The sequence below is a fragment of the Canis lupus genome, chromosome 7, assembly GCF_011100685.1.
Source record: "Canis lupus familiaris isolate Mischka breed German Shepherd chromosome 7, alternate assembly UU_Cfam_GSD_1.0, whole genome shotgun sequence".
Taxonomy (NCBI): Eukaryota; Metazoa; Chordata; class Mammalia; order Carnivora; family Canidae; genus Canis; species Canis lupus.
Genome location: NC_049228.1, coordinates 5,290,565 through 5,301,860, shown reverse-complemented (window position 1 = coordinate 5,301,860; position 11,296 = coordinate 5,290,565).

Below are 11,296 nucleotides of genomic sequence, written 5' to 3'. Positions count from 1 at the left end.
ATCCCACCCCAGAATAGAAGAAAATATTTGTATATCATAAATTTGATAAGAATCTAGTATAAAGAATATATTTTGTAAAACTTACAAATAAAAAATAAAATGCAGTAACTCAACTTTAAAAATGAACATTGGATTTGAATAGACATTTCTGTAAAGAAGGTATATAAAGGCCAAGAAACAAATGAAAAGATGATCAACATCATAGTCTTTAGGGAAATGCAAATCAAAACCACAATTAGGTACTTACCACTTCACACTCACTAGGATGGCCCTAATTAAAAAGACTGATAACAACAAGCATTGGTAAGGATGTGGAGAGGTTGGAACACTCATAAATTGCTGGTGGAAACATACAATGTGGCACCCACTTTGGAAAACATTCTCAAATGTCAGTTCCTCAAAAAGTTAAACATGAAGTTACCATATGATACAGCATTTCCACTCATAGGAGAACTGAAAACTCATGTTCACACAAAAACTTGTGCATGAATATTCATAGCAGCATTATTCACAATAGCCAAAAAGTGGTAAAAACCCAATGTCCATTAGCTGATAAATGGATAACAGAGTGTAGTATAGTCATACATTAAATATTTTTCTGTCATAAAAAGCAATAAAGTATAAGGAGGGCACATGATATAATGAGCACTGGGTATTTTATCAGATTGATGAATCACTGACCTCTGCCTCTGAAACCAATAATACATTGTATGCTAATTAATTGAATTTAAATTTAAAAAACTCTAAAAAAAAGAGTTCTGGTGACTGGTTGCACAGTAATGTGAATATATTTATCATTGTCTGGGCTATACACTTAAAAACAATTAAGATGTTAAGTTTTATGTGTATGTATTTTACCACAGTTAAAATAAAATTTTTGATGAAAATTTAAACATAAAAAATAAAAAGATAAAAGAAGGAATAAAGTACTGATAAATGCTATAACATGGAGGAACCTTGAAAACTTGTGTTAAGTGAAAGAAATGGAACACAAATGAACACATATTCTATGATTCTATTTATACATAAAACATACAAGGGAGTTCACAAAGACAAAGACTGGTAGTTGATTAGGGGCTAGGGAGGGGGGCAAATGGGGAATGATTCCCAATGGGTACAGGTTTCTTTTTAAGGTGATAAAACTGTTCTAAAACTAGATTGTGGTAATAATTTTACAACTTTGCAAATATCCTAAGACTCATTGAATTGTACACTTTAGAAGGGTAAACTTTATGGTATATGAATTATATAATAATAAAAATGGTACATTCATTTTTGTAATTGTAATACATGCAATAATTTTTATGTGTAAAAGAGTACTTTTGGTATGGTATGGTCACATGTGTAGAAAGGAATTATACTAAGTGAAGACTGGAAGACATTGCACAAAAATATTCATAGAAATCTCTGAGTGATAAGGTGATGTAAGATTTTCTTTTAATTTTTTTAAAGATTTGTGTATTTATTTTAGAGAGAGAGAGAGAGAGAGTGAGTGGGAGACAAAGAATCTCAAGCAGACTCCCCACAGATCTCAGAGCTGGACTCAGGGCTTGATCCCACAACCCTGAGATCATGACCTGAGCTGAAATCAAGTCAGACACTTAACTGACTGAGCCACCCACGTGCCCTAGATTTTCTTTTCTTAATTAAAAAATATATATATATTTCAACTCTTCTATTGTTAACATACAGTTTTGTAATAAAAAATAAATTTACTAATAAATTTATTTTCAGATAAAGTCATAGTACTTGTAGGCTCATTTAGATGTTAGACTCCAAAGTCAGAGCTCTGAAATATGCAAGACAAAGAATAGGAAAGAGTTTTCATCTTACCATGAAAACATTATGATCATAAAAACTTCATATACTTTAGGGAGTTCTCTGCTAAATAGAGGGGGAAAATTTTTGTTTCCAACTTTATTGAAGTACAACTGATAAATTGTAAGATTTAAAGTATACAACATACAATTTGATATACCCATACATTGTGGAAGGATTCCAACCATTGAGTTAATGAACACATCCATCACCTCATATATTTACTTTCTTTGTGAGTATATTTAAGTTCTAGCCTTTTAGAAAATTTCAATTATACAATACAGTGTTCCCAACCATAGTCACCATGCTATACATTAGATTCTCAGACCTTATTATTAACTGAATATTTGTACTCTTTACTAATCTCTCCCTATTTCCCCCACCTCTGATCCTCTGGCAACCACTTTCCTACTCTCTGTTTCTATAACTTCAAGGGTTTTGTTTATTTGTTTGTTTGTTTGTTTTTAGATACCACATGTAAGTGACACCATGCAGTATTTGTCTTTTTCTGGATTATTTCATTTAGGATAATACCCTCCATGTTGTTGCAAAGGGCAGGACTCCCCCCCCCCCCTCCTTTTTGGCTGAATTATATTCCATTATATATATGTGATGTATATGAAATATATATCATGTTCTTTATCCAGTCTTCTATCTACATCTCTCAAGTTATTTTCATATCTTGACTATTGTGAATAATGCTGTTATAAACATGGGCTTACTTATATTTCTTTGAGACAATGGTTTTATTTCCTTTGGATATATTCCCAGAATTGAGATTGCTAGATTATATGTTAGTTCTGTTATGAATTTCTTGAAGAACCTCCATAATGTTTTCCGTAGTGGCTACACCCATTTACATTTCCATCACCACTGTGCAAATGTTTCCTTTCCTTTCTTTCTATTTTTTTTTTCTTTCTTTTTTTAAGATTTATTTTTTATGAGAGACAGAGAGAGAGAGAGGCACAGACATAGGCAGACAGAGAATACTGCTCTCTCTAAAGGTTACTTACTTTGCTAAATGTTTCCTTTCCTGTATAGGAGCTTTTAGTTTGATGTGGTCCCACTTGTTAGTTTTTGTTTTTGTTGTCAAATTAAAAAAAACATGGGCAAGACTAATGTCATAAAGCTTACTTCCTATGTTTTCTACTAGAAGTTTTATGGTGTCAGGTCTTATAATTCAAGTGTTTAATCCATTTTGAGTTGAATTTTTGTGTACAGAGTAAAATTGGGGCCGAGTTTTCCCAAAACCACTATCGAAGAGACATTCTTTCCCCGTTGTATATTTGGCAACTTTGTAAAAAATTAATTGACTACATATGAATGGGTTTCTTTCTGGGTTCCTTTTTCTGCTCCATTTATCCATGTGGTTGTTTTTATGCTAATACTATACTGTTTTGATTGCTATAGCTTTGTAACATAGCTTGAAATCAGTAAGTGTGATGCCACCAGCTTTGTTTTTATACAAAGCAATACAGGCCTCACTCAAGGAGCAACAAAAGTCTCAAAGACGGAACCTAACCTTACACCTAAAGGAACTAGAAAAAGAACAACAAATGGAGCCTAAAACCAGCAGAAGAAGGGAAATAATAAAGAGTGGAGCAGAAATGAATGATGCAGAAACAAACAAAAACCAGTAGAATAGATCAATGAAACTAGGAGATGGTTCTTTGAAAGAATTTAAAAAATCTATAAACCTCTAGCTAGACTTATGAAGAAGAAAAGAGAAAGGGCCCAAATAAATAAAATCATGAATGAAAGAAGTTTGCACACCACAGAAATATAAATAATTATTAGAAAATAGTATGAAAAATTATATGCCAACAAATTGGGCAATCTGGAAGAAATGGAGAAATTCCTAGAAACATATATAACTACCAAAACTGGAACAGGGAGAAATAAAGAACTTGAACAGACTGATAACCAGCCAAGAAATTGAATCACTAATCAAAAATCTCCCAACAAACGAAAGTCCAGGGTCAGATGGTTTCCATGGGGAGTTCTACCAAACATTTAAACAACAGTCAATACCTATTCTTCTCAAACTGTTTAAAAAAATAGAAGGAAAAGGAAAACTTTAAACTCATTCTATGAGGTCAGCATTACCTTGATTCTAAAACCAGACAAAGACCCCACTGAAGAAGAGAATTATAGGTCAATATCCTTGATGAACATGGGTGCAAAAAAATTCTTAGCAAATACTGGCAAATAGAATCCAACAGTACATTAAGTGAATCATTCATCATGATCAAGTGGGATTTATTCCTGAGTTGCCAGGGTGATTCAATACTTGGAATTCAATCAAAATTATATACCACATTAATAAAAGAAAAGAACCATATGATCCTCTCAATAGATGTAGAAAAAGCATTTGACAAAGTACAGCATCCATTCTTGATAAAAGACCCTCAACAAAGCAGGTATAGAGGGAACATACCTCAACATCATAAAGGCCATATACAAAACACCCACAGCTAATATAATCCTCAATGGGGAAAGACTGAGAGCTTTTCCTCTGGGAAAAGACAAGGATGTCCACTTTCACCACTGTTGTTTAACCTATACTGGATCAGCAATCAGACAACAAAAAGAAATAAAAGGCATCCAAATCAGCAAAGAATAAGTCAAATTTCACTCTCCAGAGATGACATGATATGCTATGTAAAAAGCCTGAAAGACTCTACCAAAAGCTTGCTAGAACTGATACACGAATTCAGTTAAGTCACAGGATACAAAACTAATGCATAGAAATCTGCTGCATTTCTATACAACAATAATGAAGAAGCAGAAAGAGAAACCAAGGAATCAAACCCATTCACAATTGCAGCGAAACCCATAAGATACCTGGGAATAGACCTAACCAAGGAGGAAAATATCTGCATTCTGAAAACTATAGAACACTTACGAAAGAAACTAAGGTGACACAAGGAATGGAAGACATTCCAAGCTCATGGACTACAAGAACAAATGTTATTAAAATTTCTATTACTACCCAAAGTAATCTAACATTTAATGCAATCCCTATCAAAATACCACCAGCATTTTTCACAGAGCTAGGATAAACAAGCCTAAAATTTTATGGAACCACAGAAGACTAACTAATGCAATCTTGAAGAGGAAAGGCAAAGTTGAAGGCATCACAATTCTGGAATTCAAGCTATATTACAAAGTTGTAGTAAAAAACATTATGGTGCTGGCACAAAAACAAACTCATAGGTCAGTGGAACAGAACAGAAAATTCAGAAAAGGACCTACAATTATAAGGTCAACTAACCTTCAACAAAGTAGGAAAGAATTTCCCATGTAAAAAAATATGACAGTCTTTTCAACAAATGGTGTTGGGAAAACTGGACAGCCACATGCAGAAAAATGAAACTAGACTACTTTCTTACACCATACACAAAATAAATTCAAAATGGATGAAAGACCTACAGGTGAGACAGGAAACTATCAAAATCCTAGAGAAGAACACAGGCAGCAACCTCTTCGATATTGGCTGTAGCAATTTCTTACTAGATATGTCACCTAAGGCAAGGGAAACAAAAGCAAAAATTAACAACTGGGACTACATCAGGATAAAAAGCTTCTGCATAGTGAAGGAAATAATCAACAAAACTAAAAGGCAACCTTTGGGAAGGGAGGAAATATTTGCAAATGATGTAGCTGATAAAGGGTTAGTATTCAAAATCTATAAAGAACTTATCAAACTTAACACCCTAAAAACAAAAAATCCACTTAAGAAATGAACAGAAGACATGAACAGACACTTTTCCAAAGAAGACACATGATAATATGCTCAACATCATTCATCATCAGGGCAATACAAATCAAAACTATGATGAGATACCACCTCACATCTGTAAAAATGACTAATATCAACAACAGAAGAAACAAGTGTTGGCAAGGTTGTGGAGAAAAGGGAACCCTCTTGCACTGTTGAAGGGAATGCAAACTGGTGTGGCCACTCTGGAAAACAATTTGGAAGTCCCTCAAAAAGTTAGAAATAGAGCTACCATATGATCCAGAAATTGCACTACCTGATATTTACCCAAAGGATACACAAATACTAATTTGAAGGGGTGCATGCCCCTCAATGTTTATAGCAGCATTATCGATAATAACCAAATTATGGAAAGAGCCCAAATGTCCATCAACTGATAAATGAATAAAGAAGTTGTGGTATATGCATATATATGAAAAGATGCTCAACATCACTAATTATTTGAGAAATTCAAATCAAAACTACAATAAGATACTACCTCATACCTGTCAGAATGGCTGTTACCAAAAAGGAAACAATAACAGGGGGTTGACCAATTGCACTACCGGGGATTTACCCCAAAGATACAGATGCAGTGAAAAACCAAGACACCTGCACCCCAATGTTTATAGCAGCAATGTCCACAATAGCCAAACTGTGGAAGGAACCTTGGTGTCCATTGAAAGATGAATGGATAAAGATGTGGTCTATATATACAATGGAATATCACTCAGCCATTAGAAACAACGAATACCCACCATTTGCTTCAGTGTGGATGGAACTGGAGGGTATTATGCTGAGTGAAGTTAATCAATTGGAGAAGAACAAACATTATATGGTTTAATTTATTTGGGGAATATAAAAAATAATGAAAGAGATTAAAGGGGAAAGGAGAGACAATGAGAGGGAAGTACCAGAAAGGGAGAACATGAGAGACTCCTTACTCTGGGAAATGAACAAGGGGTAGTGGAAGGGGAGGTGAGCAGAGGGATGGAGTGACTGGGTGATAGGCACTGAGGGGAGCACTTGATGGGATGAGCACTGAGTGTTATACTATATGTTGGCAAATCAAACTCCAATAAAAAATACACACACAAAAAATAACAGGGGTTGACGAGGAGGGGGACAAAAAGCGAACCTTGTGTACTGTTGTGGAAATATAAATTGGTACAGCCATATGTGAAATGCTATGAATTTCCTCAAAAAAATAAAAATAGAACTACCATACAATATAGCAATTCCACTCCTGGTTATTTATCCAAAGAAAGTGAAAATATTAATTTGAAAAGCTATATGTACTCCTATGCTCATTTAGCCTTATTTACAGTAGGAAAGATATGGAAGCAACCTAACTACTTATCAATAGATGAATAAATAAAGAAGGTATGGGATATATGTGTGTGTGTGTATATGTGTATATATATATATATTATATATGTATGTAAATAATGGAATATAACTTGGCCATTAAAAAAATGGTATCTTGTCATTTTCAACTATAGATGCACCTAAAGGGTATTATTGCTAAGTGAAATAAGTCAGAGAAAGACAAATATCATATGACTTCACATATATTTGGAATCTAAAAAACAAAACAAATGAACAAAACAAAAACAGATGCATAGATACAGAGAAGCCAGAGGGGAGAAGGATGGGGAAATGGGTGAAATGGGAGAAGGAGATTAAAGATACAAGCTTCCACTAATGAAATAAAATAGCCATGGGGTTATAATGTACAGCATAAAAATATAGTTAACCATATTGTAACAACTTTGATGACTGATGTTAGCTAGATTTATCATGGTGATCAGTTGATGATGTTTATAAATGTTGGATCACTACGCTGTAAACCTGAAACTAATAATAGTATATGTCAAATATTCTTCAACAACAACAACAAAAGGAGTTGGAGGGAGTATTCAGTGAAGAAGTTAGAGAAATGTATTTACCGTAGCAGAAAGCGCAGTGAAAAGTTTTGATACCCAGAGGAGTACAGGGTGTCCTGTACCTGTACCTGTTGGGGCATAGACAACAAGGAGATTAAAACCCAGCTGATGATACTATAGAGGCCCAAGTGATCTGAAAAGTGCTAGTAGAGAAAAGCGAAAAATAAAAAGGTTTGGAAAAAACTTAAAAGTAACAAGGGCTCCTGAGTGACTCAGTTAAGCATCTGCCTTCTGCCCAGGTCATGATCCTGGAGTCCTGGATGGAGCCTGACATCAGGCTCAGTGGGGAGTCTGCTTCTCCCTCTGTCCCTACCCCTTCCCCTACTCATGTTTTCTCTCTCTTTCTCTCTCTCTCACCCACTCTCTCTCTCTCAAATAAACAAAATCTTAAGAAAAAGTGTGATAAAATTAGCCAAAAAAAGAGGAACTGTCATCATTTAGATTTCAACCTCATGTTTTTATAATCTGACTCATATTTTAATATGAAACTGGATCTCCAGTACCATATCTAACACTTGCCAAATGCTTACCATGTACTGGATTCTGTGATCACAACTTTAAATATATCAATTCTTTCAATCCTCACAAAGTCCTATGACGTAGGTAATCCACCATTTATTAGCTGTTTTGTTTCACTTCATTTCCGTATCTCATTTTCCTCATTTGTAAAACAGGGATGGTAGTAATAGGACCTAATTGGAGCAATGCCTGAGACACCGAGAACACTCTCTGAGCCATCATTATCGTTACTGTTTTTTACATGATTGCTACCATAATGCCTGTTTTATTGCCATTTCACAGATGAAGCTTGGAGAAGCCAAGGAAGTTGCCTAAAGTCATGTCGCATGCTAATACGTAAAGGAATAATACAATTCTGAATGAAGTCTCCTCACACCACTCTAACCTCTGCTAAAATATTTGAATGCTATCCCTTTGGTTTTAAGATGCGCACCCAAGTTCTGAACAAAACCTGTATAATCCAAACCCCATTTGTGTCTAAATTTCATGCCATGCTTCCCTCAGTGTTCCAGTCACAAGAGCCTTGTTTTACTCCTTGCAAATTGACTTGCATGTTCTCTCCTCTCACTAGGTTTTTTGTACTGCTGCCCATCTGTGGCATTCGCTGTCCTACACATATTCATCCTTTCACGAGACCTCAGTGCATATCTTCTGGAGGGAAGCTTTGTGCTAATTTCTCTGACTAGGCTAAAAACTTATTCATATGCTCTCATAAAACCACACACCTCTCCTTTGCAGCATTTAACATCCACAATTTTAGGCTTATTTGTGTGTTTTTTATTCATATTTTCCTCCACTAGACATGACACCATCGTTTTCCTTTGTTCTCTACTGTGGGCCTAACCTATCGTTTAACATGGAGGTGTTGAAAGGGACAAAAACATAAGAAAGACATGAACTGGAATGGGTAAAGAAGAGAAAAGGGATGAAAGGAAATAGTAATAGTTTAAAGAATAAAATCACTATGATAAAAGATTAGGAAGTGGGGGGTACATTTTTTTTTTTTAATCTTTATTTATTTGTGATAGTCACAGAGAGAGAGAGAGAATGAGGCAGAGACACAGGCAGAGGGAGAAGCAGGCTCCATGCACTGGGAGCCCGACGTGGGATTCGATCCCGGGTCTCCAGGATCGCGCCCTGGGCCAAAGGCAGGCGCCAAACCGCTGCGCCACCCAGGGATCCCTGGGGGGTACATTTTTAAAAAGATGAATGAAAAGTAAGATCTAAGTGTGATAAAATGGAAATATTTATAAATTGGTAAAGTGGTGAAGTAAATAAAGGACTTAGAAGAAGTAGAAATAAGACCTGGGACAAGTAACATCAAAACACTGAATTAGGGTAAGGAAGGTGTTCAAGAGGGGTGAGACCAAACTTACCCCGATAGGTAATGCCTAAGCTGCTTCCAAACAGGGGCTCTGGAGATGAGACAGGATCAAAGGAGAGGAAGGAAGAAGGGGAGAGGTCAGAATTAGTCCAGGGGCTATAAAACCTTTGGGTAACAGAGATAAATACTGTATTTGCTTTCTTTTCAGAGAAAGATTTAGGTTGATTTGTGAAAGACACCAAATGTTTGTTTGGCAGAGTGGCAACACAGAGAGAAAATGTCATTTCCTAGCATAATTCTCTACAAGAAAGAAACTGTAAATCCTCTAAAGAGCATGTTGAGGTTAAAAGGTAGCCACAATTGGATTATCCGGCTTTTGTTTTGCCTGGAGTGTGTAAGGTGTTGTAAGATGAAGGCTATAGAAGAATTATGGAAATAGAAGAGATTTTCAGAGGTCATGTTGCAGCAGAGAGAGGAAAGCCAAGGAGGGAAGAAATTTTTTTTTTTTAATTCACGTATAGTTGACACACAATGTTACATTTCAGGTGTACAACATAGTGATTGGTTAAGTTTAAGAGTTATGCTATGCTCACAAGTATAGCCACCATCTGTCATCATACAATACTATTACAATGCCCTTGACACTTTTGTCCCTTTTGTCCACGTGACCTAATAATCTTTCCAATAACTGGAAGCCTGTATCTCCTACTCCTCATTCCTCTTTTCCCATTTGGTTCATCCCCACCCTCTTCCCACCCAAGAGGGAAGGGATTTCAAAGACAGTTGTTAGTTAAGAAAAGGACTTCAGTTTTAGGCGATACCTGTGGTTGATTTTGATCATGTACCACCAACTGATAAGCAACAGAATATATAGTTCAAGGGGTCAAACCATAGAATTGGCATTGAATATAGTGGGATGAGTTTAGCTTTGGGGTCAAATTGATTTGTGTTCAAAACATACCTCTTACATCCTGTGAGTGTCAGTTTTTATGCTTCTCAGATTAGAGTGAAAAACATAGAGATGTGATCAGTCTTTCAGTTCTTTGTAAAAACTAACTTTACTAACAGTAATTTACATTTTAAACATTAAAAAAAAACATTTTAAAGTAGGAAACATTTGCTTGATGAAATGGGATATCTGAAATATTTCTGTTTTAAATACAAGGATACTCTTCTAGAAAATATTAATTTGGGACACCTGGGTGGCTCAGCGGTTGAGCATCTGCCTTTGGCCCAGGGTGTGATCCTGGAGTCTCAGGATTGGGTCCCGCATCGGGCTTCCTGCATGGAGCCTGCTTCTCCCTCTGCCTCTCTCTCGGTTTGTCTTTCATGAGTAAATAAATAAAATCTTTTTTTTTTAAGAAAGAAAATATTTAATTTATGGCCCAATCTTATCTTTTCCTTTTCTTTTTAAAATTTTCTTTAAAAGTTTTCTTACTTTCCTAACATTTAATGTACTATTTATATAACAGACTCTGAAACTCAGAGCAACTTCCTGGAGACCCAGAGGAAACAAATAGTGGTTGATATACATTACCTCAGGTCATAAAATGTAATTGCTTTAAACATTTTTAGGAACAAGCACATTTGAATAAATAAACCTGCAATGCAGAAACACGCTAAGTTTTAATGGATAAAGATTTTTTTCCACTGGAGGGTGCAATTTGTCAGTGTATCAGATTTTCAGTTCCTTAAATGAGTGTACTTTATAAATAATATGAGAGACCTGATTATTTCTAAGACACTAACATAGAATGCTGAGTAGATTTCATTGAATTTTAAATAAGTGAAATTTCATTAACAGGAATCTAGGCTTTACAATATACTTATGATTGAATTAGAATCAAATGATTTATAAGCTGAGTGTATTTTATTCTTTTATTCTCTTTTTTGAATACTATGTATGACTTTCATGGTAATTAATACTGC